This window comes from Periplaneta americana, chromosome 5 (assembly GCF_040183065.1).
Source record: "Periplaneta americana isolate PAMFEO1 chromosome 5, P.americana_PAMFEO1_priV1, whole genome shotgun sequence".
Classification (NCBI taxonomy): Eukaryota; Metazoa; Arthropoda; class Insecta; order Blattodea; family Blattidae; genus Periplaneta; species Periplaneta americana.
This window is the reverse complement of record NC_091121.1, coordinates 80,380,138-80,402,130: the sequence shown is the minus strand read 5'-3', so window position 1 is coordinate 80,402,130 and position 21,993 is coordinate 80,380,138. Positions and strand designations below refer to the sequence as shown.

Genomic DNA, 21,993 nt, shown 5'->3' with positions numbered 1-21,993 from the left:
TCACCGGACCTAACCCCACAGGATTTCTTTTTGTGGGGGGACGTGAAATGTTTTGTGTATGAGACACCGATCGATTCGGCAGAAGACTTAGTTGCTCGCGTTGTTGAAGCTGCACATGTTATTAGAGACAATGTTGGTCTTTTTGAGCGTTGCAGTCACTCCATAGTACGAAGGTACCAGTTGTGCAATGTCTTCAATGAACGACAGTTTGAACACCACCTCTAAAATGACAATTGGTGTTGTTCTTTATGGATTATACTAACACTTACGTAGGCCTGCACAATAAACGGCGCATCAGCCAAAGTTTTGTCACTTACAAAAGATATTTACTTTTACCTCCTCTATTACTCTTGAAACGTTGTAAACGTTATTTTTAACACCCTGTATATGTTTCTGCTTTGTAAGATCTTCTATTCGATAACAAAATATTACGAGTACACAAGTCATACACTGTCCAATTTTGTGAACAATAATAATGTAGTTACGCTAAGTAATAATAATGTGTAGTTAAACTGAATTGACAATTTTGTATATAGAATTATCTCTTCTTAGCCATCCATATACGGTAATTCGATGTGTTCTCATTTATTTATTTGCTTATTTATTATTTATTTATTTAGATATTTAATTTATTTATTCATTAATTCTTGTAATAGCAAAATTATTATTTATGTCTTTATTACAGACTCTAGTTCATCGTCTAACGACGACGGTATGTGCTCTGTAGGTTGTCTTCTATTTTCTGTAACATTAATGCACTCGTGGGTTATTTTTAATAACAAATAGGCATATTTATCTTCCTCACGAAAAATTCTGCTCCTGATTCCTTTCTGGTTCGTATTAGTCTATATTTATTGCAAGTTTTGACAACAATAAAAGTTAGAATGCTTCAAATCAGTGTAGCAGCCGATGTTCACTTTTTATTCATTCACGTACTATTGCATCACTTGTGAAATCCAAAGATGCTCGGTTAACGATCCAATAACAAGTGAACCGTTAAATTCCTCTTCTGCAACCCGACATTCCACAACCTTACAGATCCACTAACTAATTGAGGATTAAATTATTTATAGGTCTGTTTTCTTGCAACACAGCGTGAATGACTTAGCTCAGTCGGTAGTGTTTGAGACTCGTATTCGGAAGGTTTCCAATCTGATTGGGGTTTTTCAAGGTTTTCCTCAGTCACGAAGGCACATGCAGGATTGGAAATTTACATATTATGATTCATGACCCCCTTAATCACTAATATCATAAAAATTGAAACACAATGTAAATCAGTTACATGAACATAAGCCATAAGACAATAAAAACAGAGTCAGAGCAAAAGTCCACGACTTAAAAATAAACCCAAAGATTCTACACACGTGATACGACAACAGATGTTAAAGTGTGTATAGATAAACTTCACAAAAAATGCCAACTGAGAATAAGTGAAACAGAGAAAAGGAGGTTATGGAATATTTAAGTCAGGTACGTCAAATTTAATTTCAGTTAAAATTAACAACAGGATCTCAAAATGGCAGGAACTTAACAGGAATGCGGTCTCTCCCTACTATTTATAATGCACCTGATTAAAATTCTTCAGGAATGGAGACAAAAACGACATGGTCAGTTGTAGATAAACAGAAATTTAAAAATAGATTCATTGATATTTGCAGTTGATCTAGTTTTAATAGAATCTACAGAAAATGATCTACCATACTCTGTACGTAATTTAAATATCATTGCAAAAATATAAAATTGAAATAAATACAGAAAAAAGCAGTTACTGCCATCTGTGGAAATACAGCCCCTAAAAAAATATGTTTACAAGGCAAAATGTAGGGAAAAGTTAATCATTTTACATAATTATCTTGGCTGCAAATTAATATTTGATAATGATTTGGATATAATGAGCAAAACTTTAAAATACTCCAAAACTTTGGAAATAAAAGCAGGATAATGAAACCTTTCCTGCTACAGACAAGCACTAGAATAGGTCTTTTACAAATCTTGTACTCTGTTATGGTAATGAGGCATAGACATTAAGGCGGATGGATGAAAGCAGAATAACAGCTAATGAAATGAGATTTATGCGAAGAACAGCATGATATACAAATGGGACCATAAACGCAACGACAAAGTAATGGAAGAACTGAGTCTGGAATCAGTACTCGATTTTATACAGAAATATCAGAACTGGATGAGCCATTTGCGATGTATGAGATCCCCTCAGAATCCTAAAAGCTATACTTCACTATCAACCCCATGGGAAGAGATCTCTGGGACGTCCCAAAAAGAGCTGAGGAGAAATTCCTCTTTATTATGAGATCGTAATACGCCACATGACCTAATATTTGTATGGATGATAATGATGATGATGATGATGATGATAATGATGAAGTCAGGTAGATAGAGGTGTTTGGGTATGCTTCTTGTTGTGCAGTAGCACATGGTTCAAAAAGAGAGTGTTTGTTTTGGTTTCTCCACACCACACTGCATATGCAAAGTTCAGTTAAGTTAAAAAAAAAATATTGTGTTGACAAACAATTTAGAATATTGAATTTGAATAATTTCAAGGAAAAATTGTTCCGGGGCCAGGTATCCATCCAGGGATCTCTGGCTGAACGCACCAGTGCTCTACCGATTGAACTACCCAGGAACTCCACCCGAAACTGTCTCAATTTTTCTCCTTATATCCACACAACTCTAATGGGGTGACGAGATCCTAGAGACCCACATCGAGTGCACGCAAACTCTGTGCGACTTGAAATTGTGGTTTTCTGTTAATGTACCTACAGTAACGTATATATTATGCAAGTCTAGTTTTTCAGGTAAAATATTCAATTCCCGGGATCGATACCCGGAACCAGAACAATTTTCCTCTTGAAATTATTCAAGTCTGTTTCACATTGAGCTTTACCTGAAAATTAGATTTGCAACACAGAATATTATTGTTTTTACAAAATATGATAATTTACGGCTTTTTGCCACAAAATACTAAAAATATGCTACATTGCAAGCTCAATATACAGGAAAGTCTGAAATATGCAAAACTATGTACAATTAATATTCATTACATTCGTTCAAAACCTGTACAAATGATTTTATATGACTTTGCAAATGGACAGTAAAAATAGGAAGTTGTATACGAATTCTCACCCTATTAATATGCCATTCACGGATAATGACACATGTTTAAAGTTCTTGTTCATTTTGCTTGTTGCAGAAGCGGTGAAAATCCTCGATGGCTTGTCACTAGAGAAGTTAGGAACTTCATTCATACCTCCCACGCTTCCCCACGCCAGATCCCTTTCCAGCTCCTCTGCCAGCTCCCTTGACTCCTACACCAGCTCTGCCAGCTCCCTTGACTCCTATACCAGCTCTGCCAGCTCCCATGACTCCTCTACAAGCTCTGCCAGCTCCCATGACTCCTCTACCAGTTCTGCCAGATCCCATGTCTCCCATATCAGTTCTGCCAGTTCCCATGTCTCCCATACCAGCTCTGCCAGTTCCCATGCCTCCCATACCAGCTTTTCCAGCTCTCTTTCGAGCTCTCATGCCTCCCATGCCAGCTCCCATATCTCCATAACCAGCGCCCCTGCCACTTTATGTTTCCCTGCGAGCTCTCACGCCTCCCTTACCAGCTCTACCAGCTCCCTTTTCTCCGAATTCACCGTTGCCAGCGCCCCTGCCATTTTGTGTTTCTTTGCGAGCTCTCATGCCTTCCATACCAGCTCTACCAGCTCCCTTTCCTCCAAAACCAGCTGTGCCAAAGCCCCTGCCACTTTAAGTTTCTCTGCGAGCTCTCATGCCTCCCATACCAGCTCTACCAGCTCCCTTTTCTCCAAAACCAGCTGTGTCAGCGCCCCTGCCACTTTATGCTTCTCTGCGAGCTCCCATGCCACGTCATCATTGGAGCATCTTTCAGCAGCAGCAGCAGCAGCAGCAGCAGCAGAAGAAGAAAATGAGGAGAGAAGAATGAAGAGTTGCTGGTGCCCCTGTGTAAGATATGTATATCGTGTGCTTCGTAGACTTTTTAGGCGCAAGTAGTTATAAATTTTACGTTTAAGAGCCATTTTCAGACAGATCGCTCTCGGAGTGTTTCTATGTTTTCCTCATTACTTGTTCACAGCTAAACAATTCTGTTACAAACTTTCGTTTTGTTTGGTGGTATTTTTCTTTATGTGCTAGAAATATGTTTGAATCTCACGCTCTGTCCCTTGGTTCCAATCAAAGTTTATAATATATTTTTATCGTTATTTCAGTCATCAGCTTATCAGGTATATTGAAGGTTAACATCCTATCATTTCATGATACATGAGCTAGTTTAAATCACAAACGTTTTCGCCCATTTCGTTGGTCATCTTCAGGTGATTATGTTAATACAATAAATAATACGAATATTTTTAACAATATTTTAGGAGCAATACCATTCCATATTATAACATAAAGACATACATGGCAATTCATTGACTATGTTACGAACTTTTAGAAATGATGGAGGAGACAATTATGAACAACTTTCATATAGGAACCTATGTCCGGAAACATTTCGTTTCGTAGTAAGAAAACCAAGATACATTAGTCAATGTAACCAGCTAAATTGGAACTGAAGGCTATCCTTTTGAAGTTTGGTTGTAGACGACTTGTTCCTGTAAACGTTGGTGATTTCTCATAAAAATGGTATAAGTTAGTTGTCATCGTAAATTACATTTTGACTGATTAAACATTGCAACTTGCCAATTGCATTTCATTTATGGAAGTACAAAAGGAAATGGAAGGAAATTTGCAATGTTTAATCGGTCAAAATATCATTTACTATGTCAACTAACTTATACTATCTATATGAATAATCACCAACGTTTGCAGGAACAGGACACCTCTCAGTTCGATTTTAGTTGGTTACACTGACTAGCATATCTAGGATATAGGCTTGTAACTACGAAGCGGAACGTTTCCAGACATATATTCCTATAAGAAAGTTGTTCATATTGATGGCCTCTATCATCCCTAAAATTTTGTAACATAGTCACTGAATCATCCTGTATAATTTCATAATTAATGAGTGCTAAAACTGTATATTAAAACAAGAGTGAACTTCAGTGTTACATAATATTATCTTATTGGTTATTTTATGCTAAACACAATTTGCTCCTATTTTTATCAAAGTCACATGGTTAAAAACATGTATAAAATCTATTTGTTAAAACATATTAAATGCATATTGTGTGAGTAAACTATATTCTATGAGAAGATGTATAATATGTCTAAATTGTTACTTACTTACAAATGGCTTTCAAGGAACCCGAAGGTTCATTGCCACCCTCACATAAGCCTGCCATCGGTCCGTATCCTGTTCAAGATATTAATCAAGTCTCTATCATCATTTCCTACCTCCCTCAAATCCATTTTAATATTATCCTCCCATCTACGTCTCGGCCTCCCTAAAGGTTTATTTTTCCCTCCGGTCTCCCAAGTAACACTCCATATGCATTTCTGGTTTCGCCCATACGTGCTACATGCCCTGGCCATCTCAAACGTCTGGATTGAATGTTCCTAATTATGTCAGGTGAAGAATACAATGCCTGCAGTTCTGCGTTGTGTAACTTTCTCCATTCTCCTGTAACTTCATCCCGCATAGCCCCAAATATTTTCCTGAGCAACTTATTCTCAAACACCCTTAACCTATGTTCCTCTCTCAGATTGAGAGTTCAAGTTTCACAACCATACAGAAGAACCGGTAATATAACTGTTTTATAAATTCTAACTTTCAGATTTTTGGACAGCAGACTGGATGATAAGAGCTTCTCAACCGAATAATAACACGCATTTTCCATATTTATTCTGCGTTTAATTTCCTCCCGAGTGCCATTTATATTTGTTACTGTTGCTCCAAGATATTTGAATTTTTCCACCTCTTCGAAGGATAAATCTCTAATTTTTATATTTCCTTTTCGTACAATATTCTGGTCACGAGACATAATCATATACTTAGTCTTTTCGGGATTTACTTCGAAATTGTCTAAATTATTATAGACTTATAAAGTAGGACGTATTCGTACACATATGATGAAACCACGGCAAGGAAAGGTAGGCCTACGGATGGTGATGTTTCTATTCTGTACCACTTCTGCTCTGTCATTCTTTTGACCCCAGTGAAGCATCTTGAAATATTTTGCGACTCATGTGCAGGGAAAAATAAAAACTATACTGTTTTCAGATTTCTACATTATTTAGTGCACATGTGTCACCGATTTGACTCTCCTAGGGTAACCTTCCCATAAAGAGGCCATTCGTAGATGGAGTCCGATAAAGATATGGGTCTTATTAAACAGAATGCTCATGTCGAAGTGCCCAATGATTCTAATCAAAGTCTCGAGAATGAAATCCTGTCCATTCACTGCAGTTGAGGCTGGTCAACATATGTTCTACAAGTGGGGATCGTATATGGAATCTCATTATAAGAAGAAATCGCCATTTGGAACACGTCTAATAGCTGAGATTTTTATTGGACAGAAGAATACTTCCACCATTACTATGAGAGAATGTGCATGCAACGCAGCCTGGGTGTGAAACATTTCTGTTTACAGAAAGCAGAATATTCCATCATCTGAAATAAGCTATCATACTCATCTTCCAGTATTGGTGACAAAGTTCAATGATCTTCAGCTGTTAAGTCAATTCTGTTGTCCGTTAGCTAAAGCATTCTACAAGAACATCAAGATACAAGCAGACATCGAAGATGATGATTAATTCAACTATTGTGAAAGAGGAGCAAGAAATATTGTGTTAATAATTATAGTTTTATCATTATGTCGGTTATTTTGATTACTCTTTCCTTCTTTATTAGGACTGATTACGGTGATTTATTGAACTATTGTGATTACTATAATTAATTCAGTGATTGTGAAAGAGCAGCACGAAATTATGTTAATAATATTGTGCATCATTATTGTTTAATTAATATTGTTATGTCAGACTTTGATTATACTCTTTCCTCGTTTCTCAGAACTTCGATTATGATGATTAATTCAACTATTGTGATTATGATGATTAATTCAGCTATTGCGATTATGATTAATTCAACTATTGCGACTGTGATGATTAATTCAATTATTGTCATTATGATTATTAATTCAACTCTTGTGATTATGGTGATTAATTCAACTATTGCAATTATGATGATTAATTCAACTATTGTGATTATGGTGATTAATTCAACTGTTGTGAAAGAGGAGCAAGGAATATTGTGTTAATGATTGTAGTTTGATCGTTATGTCGGACCTTTTGATTACTCTTTCCTTGTTTCTTAGGACTAATTATGGTGATTTATTCAACTATTGTGAACGAAAAGGAAGAAATAATGTATTAATATCATTGTGCACCATTATAGTTTAACTATTACTGCTATGTCAGACATTGATTATACTCTTTCCTCGTTTCTCAGAACTTTGATTATGATGTTTAATTCAGCTAGTGTAATTATGATGATTAATTCAACTATTGCGAATATGATGATTAATTCAACTTTTGCGTCTGTGATGATTAATTCAACTATTGTAATTATGATATGAATTCAACTATTGCGATTATAATTATTAATTCAGCTATTGCAATTACGATGATTAATTCAACTATTGCGATTATGATTATTAATTCAACTATGGCGACTGTGATGATTAATTCAACTATTGCGATTATGATGATTAATTCAACTATTATAATTATGATATTAATTAAATTATTGCGATTATGTTGATTAATTCAACTATTGCGATTACGATTATTAATTCAACTATTGCGATTATGTTTATTAATTCAAATATGGCAACTGTGATGATTAATTCAACTATTGCGATTATGATGATTAATTCAACTATTGTAATTATGGTATTAATTCAACTATTGCGATTATGATTAATTCAACTATTGCAATTACGATGATTAATTCAACTATTGCGACTGTAATGATGAATTCAACTATTGTGATTATGATGATTAATTCAACTATTGCGATTATGACGATTAATTCAACTATTGTAATTATGATGATTAATTCAACTATTGCGATTAGGATGATTAATTCAAATATTGCGATTACGATGATCATTTCAACTGTTCTGATTATGATGATTAATTCAACTATTGTAATTATGATGACTAATTCAACGGTTGTTATTAGGATGATTAATTAATGTACTGTAATTATGATGATTAATTCAACTGTTGTGATTATGATGATTAATTCAACTGTTGTGGTATTATGATGAATAATTCAATTATTGTAATTATGATAATTAATTCATCTATCGCAACTGTGACGATTAATTCAAGTACTGTGATTATGATGATTAGTTCAACTTTTGCGACTGTGATGATTATTTCAACTATTGTGATTATGATGATTAACTCAACTATTGATATAATGATATTAATTCAAGTATTGCGATTATGATGATTAATTCAACTATTGCGATTATGATGAGTATTTCAAGTATTGTAATTATGATTAATTCAACTTCTGCGATTATGATGATTAATTCAACTATTGTGATTATGATGATTAATTCAACTCTTGCGATTATGGTGATTAATTCAACTATTGCGATTATGATGATTAATTTAACTGTTGCACCTGTGATGATTAATTCAACTATTGTAATTATGATATTAATTCAACTATTGCGAATATGATGATGAACTCAACTATTGCGACTGTGATTATTAATTCAACAATTGTGATTATAATATCAATTTTTGTTTTCCACCTGTGCTTATCTTAATATTTGCATTTATATTAACGTTTCCGACACTCGGTGTGTGTCATCTTCAGATATGGGGTCTATGTCATTGTGTGTTGTGAAGACCTAGCTTCTTAATTATGTTGTGGGTTGTTCACTTGTGTATGACCTTTCATGATTTCTTAATTTAGCTAAAATTAGTATAAGCAGTGTGTGGTTGGTTGTTATGATTCTGTTAAATTATATCTTTTGAAAACCCATATAGGACAATAGAAAATTATGTTAAAACCATTATGACACATAAATATAAACAAGTAAAATATATACACTATAAAAACACTGTAAAACACTGTATACACTATATCACTTTTATCACATATATGGTTGGCTGTGTTGGCCTGTTATATCGTTAAAATTGGGTTGTTTTTACTGTTCTTGGTAAAAACTGTATTTTTGACGTACTTTCACAGATTTTCCATAGTATTGTATGTTGGAGTTTTTGATGTTGTTCAAGTTGACTACTGTGAATCGTGGATGCTGTTATTGAGTACTTAGACATATATAATACAAGCTATTTTCTGTTGAGTCCGCTGTCTAGTATGGCCATGCGTGTCTGCAACAATTTACTTTATATTAATAGATTGAATTAAGACGATTTTGTTTTTTATTAAGTGGGAATTTATCGCGTAAAAATGTTGTATGGAAAATACTTACAATTTTAGCTGATGTTGGAGTGTTGCTATGTGGTGCATGGCTGAAACTAGAATGGCGGGCTCAATTACAATATTTTCTTAATGTACGTCATCTGGAGTGGGAAGTGGAGGGGGTATTGGTGGGACCTGTGTGGTTGTTGTGTGTGTTTGTTTCGGCGGGAATAATTTAAACAAGTTAAAAAGTGGGTTATTTGTATTGGCTATTTGTTCGTTGAGGAGGGGTCTTCCTGAGTTAAATTCTATTATAATGTGAAATTGTTCCGCGGTGTCTATTGATATTATAATACAGTGAGCTTATCGGCATCTCCAAAATGAAACTATTGTGATGATGATATTATTTCAACTATTGCGATTATGATAATTAATTCAACTATTGCGATTATAATGATAAATTCAACTATTGCAATTATGAGTAATTCAACTATTGCAATTATGATAATTAATTCAACTATTGTGATTATGATGATTAATTCAACTATTGCGATTATGATAATTAATTCAACTATTGCGACTTTGATGATTAATTCAACTACTGTGATTTTGATGATTAGTTCAACTATTGCGACTGTGTTGATTAATTCAACTATTGTGATTATGATGATTAAGTCAACTATTGTTATTATGATATTAATTCAACTATTGCGATTATGATGACTAATTCAACTATTGCGATTATGATGATTAATTCAACTATTCCGACTGTGATGATTAATTCAGCTACTGTGATTTTGATGATTAGTTCAACTATTGGGACAGTGATGATTGGATCAACTATTGTGATTATGGTGATTAATTCAACTATTGTTGTTATGATATTAATTCAACTATGGCGATTATGATAATGAATTCAACTATTGTGATTATGATGATTAAGTAAACTATTGTGATTATGATGATTAATTCGACTATTGCGATTATGATGATTAATTCTACTATTGTAATTATGATTAATTCAGTTGTTGTGAATATGATGATTAATTCAACTTTTGTGATTATGATGATTAATTCAACTATTGCGATTATGATGATTAATTCAACTATTGCGATTATGATGATTAATTCAACTATTGCGATTATGATGATTAATTCAACTATTGCGATTACGATGATCAATTCAACTGTTGTGATTATGATGATTAATTCAACTACTGTAATTATGATGACTAATTCAACTGTTGTGATTAGGATGATTAATTAAATTATTGTAATTGTGATGATTAAATCAACTGTTGTGATTATGATGATTAATTCAGCTGTTGTGTTTATGATTATTTATTCAATTATTGTAATTATGATGATTAATTCGACTATTGCGATTATGATATTAATTCAACTATTGGGATTATGATATTAATTCGACTATTGCGATGATGATGTTTAATTCAATTATTGCGATTATGGTGATTAAGTCAACTATTGTGATTATGATTTTTTCAACTATTGTGATTATGATGATTAATTCAACAATTGTGAAAGTGGAGCTAAAAATATCATGTTAATAACATGGTGAATCATTACAGGTTAATTGAAATATAGGACTTCGATTATTCTTTCCATATTTCTCAGGACTTTGATTTTTAAATCATTGTAAAAAGTTATATTAACGTGCAATGTTGAAAAATTAAGCAACAAAAACTTGTTTAAAGTCAAATTTTTTTATTCATAAGTTCAGAGCAGGTACCAGTGCAACATTTATATTTTGAAATATCTTTTCCAAGTATTAATTTAAATAAAAGGCAGCGTTTTAAACTTAAAAAGTCATTTTCTCAAAACTTTGTTCTTTCCATATACCCTTCAATTGTATAGTGTACGAAGTTTTGAAAATTACTTTAGATGGAAGTTTGTTAATAAATTTTTTGCTTACAACTGCTCTACTGACTATCTGGAACTTAAAGGAAGTTGGGTTGGGGGAGAGGTGGAAGGTGTGTCCGGTCATTTATCGGGCATTATTGATCGGTGAGTAGTTTTAAATTATAAACGATAAAGTGGATTTTGAGGGTTTGGAATCTGTTTGTTGAGAAATTGAATATTCTGAATTTGATTTCTGACAGTAAAGTATTCTTCAGCTTTATTAATTAATTAATTGTTGTTAACTATTTTTCTAATTATATTCATCTGACACAATTAACATAAAATCCAGACTTTTGAGATGGGCAGGTCATGTAGCCTGTATGGGCGAATCCAGAAACTCATACAAAGTGTTAGTTGGGATGCCGCGCCGGAGGGAGAAAGTCCTTTGGTGGGATTGAGATGTAGGTGGGAGAATGATATTAAAGTGGATTGGAGGGAGGTGGGATATGATGGTAGACACTGGATTAATCTTGCGTGGGATAGGGACTGATATCAGGAGTATGTGAGGATGGCAGTGAATCTCCGGGTTCCTTAAAAGCCATAAGTAAGTAAATAACTATTTTTAGGATCTGTAACGTATTATTTATGTTCTTCAGTTCATAGCCTGAGTCGATCAAGTAAGCAGCAAATTTTGATTTGTTCCGATTATTGATAAAATCTGAGTATGTTCCTTGAATTCCATTTTGTTTGTTCCACATTAAGCTTTTATATGCCACTTTGCAAGTGTTCATTTCTTTCTCCCAATTTACTTGTTATAATGCTGTTTAATGTATTATTCGTCTTATGTGTAACATTTGCTTTTTTATTTTTAAAAGGCTGATAACACTACTCTGTGATGAAATTTCTGCCTCCAAAGTTTGAATGTTTTTAGAATATTTGTTAGCATGCTGAAGTCAAATTCGAAGCCAGAAAGTTCCTATCACGTACGATTTTTTTTTTTTTTTTCAATTTTCTTATAATGTATTATGACAATATATAGCGTTATTATTTAAACTATAATACTTTAACAACTGTAGTTTTAGTATGTTAAGATATGAAAACCAAATGTATTCAACATATTTTTAAGATGTTTATATTGAAAGTCAAGGATAACAGATGTTTCTTAGCAGATAGAGGGTGCAAGCGTATAAGGATGTTAGGGTGAAATAACGTGCAGCCTTGCCATTATTTTTATTTGTGGGAGATAGAAATGTCAGCCATATCTTGGTGAGAGACTCAACTCAACTCGTCTAGTTCCTCTCATATTTCAATAGTCTGTGTTTCATCTGGAAGCGAAACGAAATCAGTTTTTGAAGCTTTATTCTGTAGTAGAAAGTTGAGAGTTTTTAGTTCAGTAAGAAAGTATTTACCATGTCGCATCGAGAATGTATAAATAATCCAGACCATTTTGTTATATAACTTATATAAAATGTACACATTGCCTAAGCAGAGGTGTAATTTTACAGATTTTGTGAAAAAGTCATATCTTGCTCATTTTGGAATCAAACTTGGAGTTCAAAGTAAAGCTTGGGCACCACACAAAGTATATAGAGTATTGATTGAAGAACTTCATCATTGGATCAACGGCAGAAGACTGTTGCTATGTTTTGGAGTACCTATGGTTTGGAGAGAGCAGTCGAACCATAGTAATGACTGCTACTTCTGTTCGTGTGATGTGAAGGGGTACGATTCTAAAAATAAAAAGCAAATGGTGTATCCAGTTATTCAGTCATCCATTTTACCTGCACCCCATGGGCCTGGTGTACCATTCAGTGTGCGACTAGAAAATCTTGAATAGTTTTCATCTGAGTCTGATGTAGAGGTGAGGGAAATTGTGACGAGTGACAGTGACTATCTACCACAGTCGGGTGCTGCAGAACGTAGCTTTAAATAAGGAAAGAGACTGTTTCAAGTACATATGTGAGAAATTTCCACTACTCTCTGAAGCAAATTAAAAGAAGATATAAATTTAATGGTCCTGACAAAAGAAAACAGATGTCTGATGCAGCATTTAAAAACACTGTGGATGAAAAGGGGAAAGCAGCATGGATATCTTTCTGTGAATTTGTTTTAAAATTTCTTTGTAACAACAAGGGACCTAATTACCGAAACAATATGGCTAACATGCTTGAACCATACAGGGAACTTGGTTGTAACATGAGTATCAAAATTCATTTTCTGTTTTCTCACCTAGATTATTTCCCCGAAAATCTAGGATTTTTGAGTGAAGAGCAAGGTGAACGATTTCACAAGGATCTGCAGGAGTTCGAAAGGAGATGCCAGGGACGATGGAGCACCAGAATGCATCCTCATTATTGTTGGATGTTAAAGCGTGAAATACTTGAAGACAGAACTAAGAAGGAGTGGTGTAATTTTTTGTGTGATGCATTGTGCTAATTTATACATGCAATAGTGAAGTAAACAAGACTAAAACAAAGCAAAAACACTCTAGTGACATACAGTGGCGGCTCGTGGGTATTGAATTCAGGGGGGCTGCATACAAAAATAAACCATGCAACTTATCTCATTTAAAGATTAGTTCCATGCGCCTTGTCTTGTAGGTTGCAAACTTTTTAATCATCATCTTATTAAAATCCGATATTTCGTTTAACATAGTCATTACAATGGAAAACATAGCTAATGCGGTCAGTCTCTCTTCTCTCATCGTATTTCTGAGATAGGATTTTACTCTTTCCAAACACGAAAAGCAACGTTCTGGTTCGGAAGTTGTCATTGGTATGATGACAGCTATGCGTAGTAGTTCTACAACTTCTGAAAATGAGGCTTGCAAGTTCTCAGAAGAAACTGCAAGAGCTTTATTGTGTCATTGATATTTCTGAATTCTTGTCTCTGATACAACACAGTGAGTTCCGTTTTTAGTTTGTCTTTATCGAACATTTCTCCTGAATTGTTAAGGTACTGAACTGAATAGACTGTAAATATTGTACAGAATTAAACATTGTCGCACTTGTTATACTCACAACATTGAAGAAAATGTATTTAAAACTGCGCGCTACTCAAACTCCTGCAAATTTTGCAGCGCCTGGAAACTCTGGATTCACGGCGAGGGGTAAGCAGGGGGAGGGGTAAAAGTAACGCGCAAAGCATCCGAGACGAGACTGGCAGCTCCAGGGGAGGAAGTGGCTTCACCAATCCGTCCTTGTCTCTGGTTTCTCTCTGGAAGCACCAGGGGAGGAAGTGACTTCACTAACGATTGCGTGCATGTCAATGAGAGCGAAATTAAAAAAAAAAAAAACAAATTCGAGCCGCTAAATAGAGACTGTATAATAAATGTATTTCACAACATAAAACGAACCATGAGCCACAAATGTCTGGGGGTGCTGCAGCTCCGCAGCCCCCCTTCGAAAGCCGCCCCTGGTGACATATATGAACAACCATGAAAAAGTCTGTGATGAAATTCACGTAATTATACAATACATTTAAAGTGATTTTGCAAACAAACGTGACGTGATAGAAGTAAACGGATTGAAAATTCGAATTCTGCACATCGACATTATGTACAGTAACATCACATTATTTACTTCAGGCAACAAACACAAAGTTGAAATTCGCAGGCTAGTGTAATTGTTTGTTTATTTTTCCTATATATGTCATGGATGCCCATGTGTATTTTTTGTCTCTTTAGATTCTATGGGTAGCAGAGTAGTGTGTGTTTTATTTTTTTGTGTTCTAAGGCGTTTTTGTATACAGTTTTGTATTATTTTTTTGTTGAAGCCGTATTCTATTACTAATTGTAATATTGATGGCTGAGAACCAGACTATTTTAAGTCCTACATTTTATAAGAAATAAATCTGTGTTTCATTGTGTTCCAGTTCTTGTCAGCATATATGAGTCGAACAGAACTGTAAATATTCCTCTCCATAAGGTTGATATGAAGCTTTTTCAATTTTTTTCATGAAGCTTTGAATGTCAGGAGCTTAAAATAGCTCTCCTGAAAAGGAGAAGTAAAATGGACTTGGAACAGTCTGGTTCTGGGTCATCGATATGTAAGTATATTCTTTTTTGTAAGATTGTTTGTTTATTGGTGTGTTTATTAACCTGTCAATAAGATAAGTTTGCTGATTTTATATGAGTGAGGGTGGTTTGATATATGGTATGTTATATACCGTAGTTGTGGATTTTCGAAATATTGTATATGGACTTAGCTCGTTTTATTTGCGGGTTAAATCAAGAAAGTTAATTGACCTGTATTGTTCTTCGTACGTAAATTTTAGATTAGGATGTAAGCTTTTGAACTTATTGACTTTATATGTTGGTTTTGAATTTCTGCCATGAGCGACCCCTTATAGCAGAAATCATCCTTCAAAATTTAGAAAATAGTCACATAACGAAATACAACAAAACATAATATCATATTCTAGATACGTATACTACACTTTAATAATATGTAACGAAAATATAAACATTCAGATTCCTGCTTAATGTTAACTAAATAAAAATAGGCAAGCAATAAGAAAATAAGACTTTAATACAAAAAGAAAAGGAATAGGAAAATTCATTGCAAATGCTACATGGGATGTTCAGGATAGAGGATAGCTTTAATATGGTGGAAAACCATTGAATTAAAAAAAAAATACTTTGCTACAAAATACTGTACAGTTTGATATGTGAGAAATATATATTATATAAAAAAGAATGCGGATTTATGCTATAACAAAATTTTTAAAGCTCTGGTGCACATTAATTGGATGTTTTGCTGCTAGTCTTGTCTCAATGGTTCATTACTTGTTATGGTGAAATCAATCTGAAATATATTAGTTATTATGTAGAGAATCCTATATGACGCGATGTTAAAATTTATTAAATTGTTGTCGAAAATACTCACATTTAAGAACGTGTGCACTGCACAGGTTATCTATGTTGACATTTACATTAAGAAGATTTGAGACTGGGTTATATCTGTAATGAAATTCAATATCAGAATACTTGGTGTAAATGAATATAATAATTGTATGAACGTACTTACGATGAAATGCGGTTGACTTAGTGACGATGATCTTGCCGACTGATGTGACGCGATATGAAATTATGAAGTTTAAAGAGGAATGAAATGTTTTTATCATGTTCACAGTTTTATGATGTTATAATTTAAACACAAGACAGCAGTGCAGCCACAATTTTATGTATTAAATTTTCATACCTGTACATTAATTTTAGATTGCTAATTTCCATAAGTCAATTTTAAATAGTTATTATTTTCATTATTAAAGGTTGTGATTAATCATTCGCTCCACAATATGACACAAAATGTACAAGATATTGTATGTAAAAAATAGCCTGATGATGCACGAAGGGCAAAAACGTTTGCTTAATTTTAATGTTTTATATTTGTATAGTACACAATGATCACTTACATGGGTAAGTGTCATTGACTTTTTATATTTGTGATATTTCAATTAGACTGAATTAATAAAACAACATTATATTATATTATATCATATTATATTGACTATCTGAATATTTCAAAATGCTTTCTAAGATAATGTACTCTTTAGTTTAACATTTTGAAAACGATTATCAAAGTTATGCCATAACTATGTTAAAGAATGTGGTTTTAGGAGTAAAATGACAAAGAAGTTTTGAATTTATCTTAAAAATGGCTGATTTATATTCGATGTGGTGAACTATAGTGCCCTGGTACTTCCCCCTTCCCCCACAAATTTCTGCCCCCCCCCCCTCTTATTTTAGCAACTCAAATTTTAGTTGTTGCAGCAACATGCAAAGAAATGAAAAATGACCATCAAATAGGAAGAAATTTCAATTATACAACCACCTCCCCTTAAGAACAAGATTTACATATATTGGAAATAGTCTATGCAGATCACTGACAGTTTGTGCATATGTGTGTATGGGTGGAGGTGGATGTGTATCGGTATATGTGGACCTCATAAAGAAATTCCGTTGCATAAGTGAATTAAACTATTAAATATTTAAGCCAGTATAATTGATTCTGTGAGAATATCAATTCTGTAAGGAGACGGAGATGAGAGTCACTACTCGAAAGTGGAAATTAAAAAAAATATATTATTAAATATACAGTTGGTGGGTAGCTGTGTGAACTTTCTCGGAAATCACAGCACACTTAAACTTTCAGATGAGTATAGGAAAATGTATTGTTTTAATAAAACTTATAATTAAAAAAAAATTTTACTATTTTTTTTGAAAATTGAAAAGGGGGAACTCTCTGATTATGGCTCCTAAGTTGTTTCATTGTGTAGTAGCAGTAGCAGTAGCAGTAGCAGCAGCAACAGTAGCAGTAGTGGCAGTGGTAGCAGTAACGGTAGTGGTAGTAGTATTAGTATTACTGTAGTAGTAGTCCTCCTTTGTCTTCCTTCTATCCTATTTCTGATAACAATGCAATACTTGTCTACATTAGTTTTGTTTAGAAACACTCTCGGGTACAATCTAACTAATCCTCCTCTGCTATCATTGCTACCTTTCATTTCTATTATCCCTAATTTTCTGTTTATCTTCAAATATTTTTATCTCTGACTAATATTTACTAATGATCTATATCCCACTCTTTCATCTACAATGCAATATTATATTATTTACCCTATTTTTTCACTGATCTTTTCTCAGAAATTTACGCTTGCATTCAGCCAATGTTTCAATATTCGAATGTTTGAAGTACTTCCTTACTATTACTCCTTCAAATCACTCACCACTTTTCTCTTTCATTGGTACAGCTCTTATGGCTCACTCTGTCTACTTGCATTCATTTTCAATTCCACTCTAATGTACTTCCCAGATTCTTCCTTTCTGTAGTACCATACATAAAACACTCAATATTCTCTACTTACAGTTTCTGATTTACTTTAACTCTCTTTACTACTTTCCTTTTTACTGGTTTATTCTATTCGTATTCCCCTTAACATTTAACACTTAACTAATTATTCCTCAATTTTTCCTCAGTTCCACTTTAGTAACATTTAACGATCGAATTTTCACATTCTTTGTTTAGATAAGGTCGCTCAAATTACACAACTGAAATTTACATTAGAGAAAAGGAAGACTTCTGTCAAAAAGAGGGATTTTGGAAAGGTGCATAGTATCGTCTCTCTTCTGCTAACAACACTATATCATCAGAAAATCTTATGCACTTTATTCTTCTTCTTCCTACTATAAACCCTCCCATGTTCTGAAAACTGTTCATCACTAAATAAAGAAAATTTCCTAATGTTACCATTCCACATAGCAACAGATAAATAAATACCTTCGAAATTCATGATACCAAGGCAAAACACAGTTTAGGCTTTTTTCCAAGTTCGCACTATCTGTATTTAGAACCAACTAAAATTAGTTGTACAATTCTGTTTCATTCTATAAGAAAAGGTCTTTCAAAATAAAAGTTAAGTAACTATATTTAGGTATAATAAAACCGTCAAAAGCATATAGTTAATACAATTCATTTTTACAAATTAAATTAATTACGAAGAATAAAGAAAAGAAAATCTGTCAACTTTCCCATTACTTTCATAATTAGTTTCAGAAAACGTACAAACTATTTATTCAACATGAGGACCGTAGTATTTTATAATTTACACAATATCATGCAATATAGTTAATATGCAATAGTTAAAAAAATTATCCATGCATGGAGCAACGCAGCGAACTCACTGGAGAGGCATTGCAAGAACCTGATATAGTTAAAAATAAATTATTTACATAATTATGAGAAGAAAATAGTGTCCAGAGATTTCCTTGAATGTTATTTGGATTGCAATTCATTTAAAGTAACTTAAGTTGATAAATGTCTTTGTGATGATTTTTTTTTTCTGGAGATGAGAATTAAAGGAAACAATTAAAGCACGATTAATATTTACAAATGTAATTTCGGACTACCACAGTTACCGGAAAGGCAGCTGAAACATGTATTCGTTTGAGGGACGCTAATAAAAAATAAATTATTTGGGTTTTTATAATCTGAATTGTTACTGTATTAATAGTTTAAGTATTAATATTGTATGTTACATAACGTTACCCATACCAACTTTATATTGTACAGACAAAATATTGATTGTTATTGTAATTGGCATTTCATTATACTTCTAAAACTTACTGAATAAGTAAAATAACATACTAGATGGCTTGGGCAGATGATAAGAGGCTGATATAATCGGCATTGACATAACATTAGAACAGCTGAATATATTCTTGTCTGCTGTCCAGAAACACAGTTCCCTATTCACATCCATCAGATCAACATGAGTGCACATCTGTGTATGATTTTGAAAATACCAATTTAATTAAGACAAAGTCTAGAAAAATTAAATCTACAGCTACAGTGGTAATCGTAATCACACCTTAATTACAAGAAGATAAAATAGTTTTATAACATCATAAAATTAGTATAATGTTTCAATGTTGTTAAATCATAATTTCATTTTCCAGGTAACATTAAATACTTTGGCATATTATAGTGTTATAGAAGTTCTCCACTATATGAATTATTGTTGTGAACACCGCATATTGCTAACCGAGAGTTAACTGCATTCTGCTATTGCCTTCTCGTGATGTATTTCTGTAGCTAGAATTACCCTCAGTTCGACACACTTCTATTCATTAATATTTGTAATTTTCATTTCGCTACACTTTAAATTACTGTACTTTCTTGATAATTAATCTCTTAGTATTATTTTGTAGAAAATTTTATTGCCACATAATTCCTAGTCAATATATTAATTTTAAGTTCATGTAAACCGGTAATGTGTCCTTACACAATCACTTCGTTGATTTAAAAATAAATTAGAATCTTAACAATAATTGTATCTTTAACAGATATTTTATTCCACTGCACATTTCCTCTATTAAAATTGTAAATATTTTAAGTTGTGGCAGCAAAGGTGAGCTGCATCTGTTCTAAGTTCTGTCAGTGGAAGTCAGTGGCGGCTCGTGACGTAAAAAGTGCGTGAAGTAGTGTTAGGGTCACTTCTAATTTTATAACAACAAAAATTATGTATAGGCCTATGTATATTAAATACCGGTATATTTAAAAATACGTGTCTTTATGACAATAATAATAATAATAATAATAATAATAATAATAATAATAATGTAATCATAAATTAACGGTAACAAATAATTAATCATAGCAATTTTATGAAGACAAGTTCAATCCTTCTGTTCATGGCAGCGAATTTATCAGTAACATCGTCGTGAAAAGGCTGATTTTTTAATAATTATGTGCACAATTTGCTTCTGCATGGAAATATTTGCGAGTGACGAGAACCTTTGTTGTGACATGGAATTAAGCAACTACACTAGTTTTTAGTGCGATTCTTGGAAGAAAAACTTCTTTCCGCGAACAAACTTGTTAATAATCAACCCTAAATCTTTAAAGCACACTGATTTTATGAACAAATATTATTCTTAATTTAAAATAGACCTAATAACTAATGTAATAATAGTAGAGAAAATAATTTATAATGCACACAATGGGATCTTTATGCGTACTCGCTCACGAAATCGCGGCAAATTTAACTTTACGTATAGGTTACAGTAGTACCTAGAACGCAAACACCATAACCAAGTTTTCAATTCCTCTTACATTATATTTTCACTTTTCTCAAGACTCGTGTTTGCTTCTTTAGCAGAACGGTTAAAAAAGTTATAAACATATTCATTTAATATATCTTTTCTATGGGCGAAATTAATTTTAACACTTTTAAATTTCTGTAATTTTCACTGTTAGAGATGGATACCTTGTTTAGTCTCTCTGTCGTTGATTGGCGGAACGTTATGAATTCGTCTCCTCTACTATTTCACGTCTGACCCAAGCCAAGAAAAACTCTTGTTGCGGGGCGAGGAGATGTAGGCTTGTTGCTATGGTAACCATAGCTGAGTGAAACACTAACAGGAGAAAAATTGAACTCCACCGGCGCAGAACGTATCGGAGTCTTGTTGCTACCAACGAGCACAGAATGCATAGAGTAGATATAAACAGCTTGGAGGTGAAGCCGCTTTTGTGGACAGTCGCCATTATGATGCTACCAAAACATTGCGCTCCCGGTTAGCACATGGGCAGTTGATTGTGATGTTGCATCGTTGTTTTAATTAATAAATTAACTAATTTCAATATGCCTACATGTTCTGCGTATGGCTGCACAAACAGGTTTCCAAAAAAAAAAATTCCTGGAATAACTTTTCACGGGTAAATATGCATGTGTGAAATGTACTTATTACCGGTAGGCTAGATGCGGTAATGAATGATTTAGCCTAAGTTAGTCGGTTAGATTCGTATTGTTCACGTATTTGTTTGATTAAGAGAAAGGATTAGTGTATTGATATTATTGTAATTTTTATAATCACGAAATCTGACATGCTTTGCAGGCTTAGCATTTACGAGCGAAGCTAACCTAACAACCCATGTTGGAAGTTTGTGTCGAGTGCTATAGAAAACTGGTGTACCGAGGTTTCTCTTAAACCGAATGCACGTATTCGTTTGATGAAGAAAAAGAAATAGTGTATTAATATTATTGTAATTAATTTTTATAATCACGAAATCAGACTTATGCTTTACAGACTTAGTAGCTTCATTAACTCGGTCGTGAACTGACTTGACCCACTTGGTAATAAAACTTCACTTTTGTTCGCCGTTATAATCTAATTATATACTATAAACGAAGAGCCTATCAAATATTATATGGTTAAGAGCATTCCATTTTTTCTCTAAACAAAATCGGGACATCTATACGAAATACTG

The 21,993-nt window shown here is 33.3% G+C and overlaps 1 long non-coding RNA gene across 2 annotated transcripts in view; it reads right to left on the bottom strand.

The window, feature by feature from the left end:
• The window catches only part of LOC138699864 (uncharacterized), a 48,838-nt gene extending 27,355 nt beyond the window's left edge, over positions 1–21,483 (bottom strand). Inside the window, exons 1-3 of one of the 2 annotated variants that reach the window (XR_011332099.1) lie at positions 20,993–21,483; positions 16,114–16,187; positions 14,248–14,443 (exon numbers count right to left, since the gene is read on the bottom strand). This is a non-coding gene — a long non-coding RNA (uncharacterized lncRNA). The remainder of the gene's footprint in view (positions 1–14,247; positions 14,444–16,113; positions 16,188–20,992) is intronic. The other variant, XR_011332098.1, reaches the window with a different exon arrangement.
• Positions 21,484–21,993: the final 510 nt, after the last annotated feature.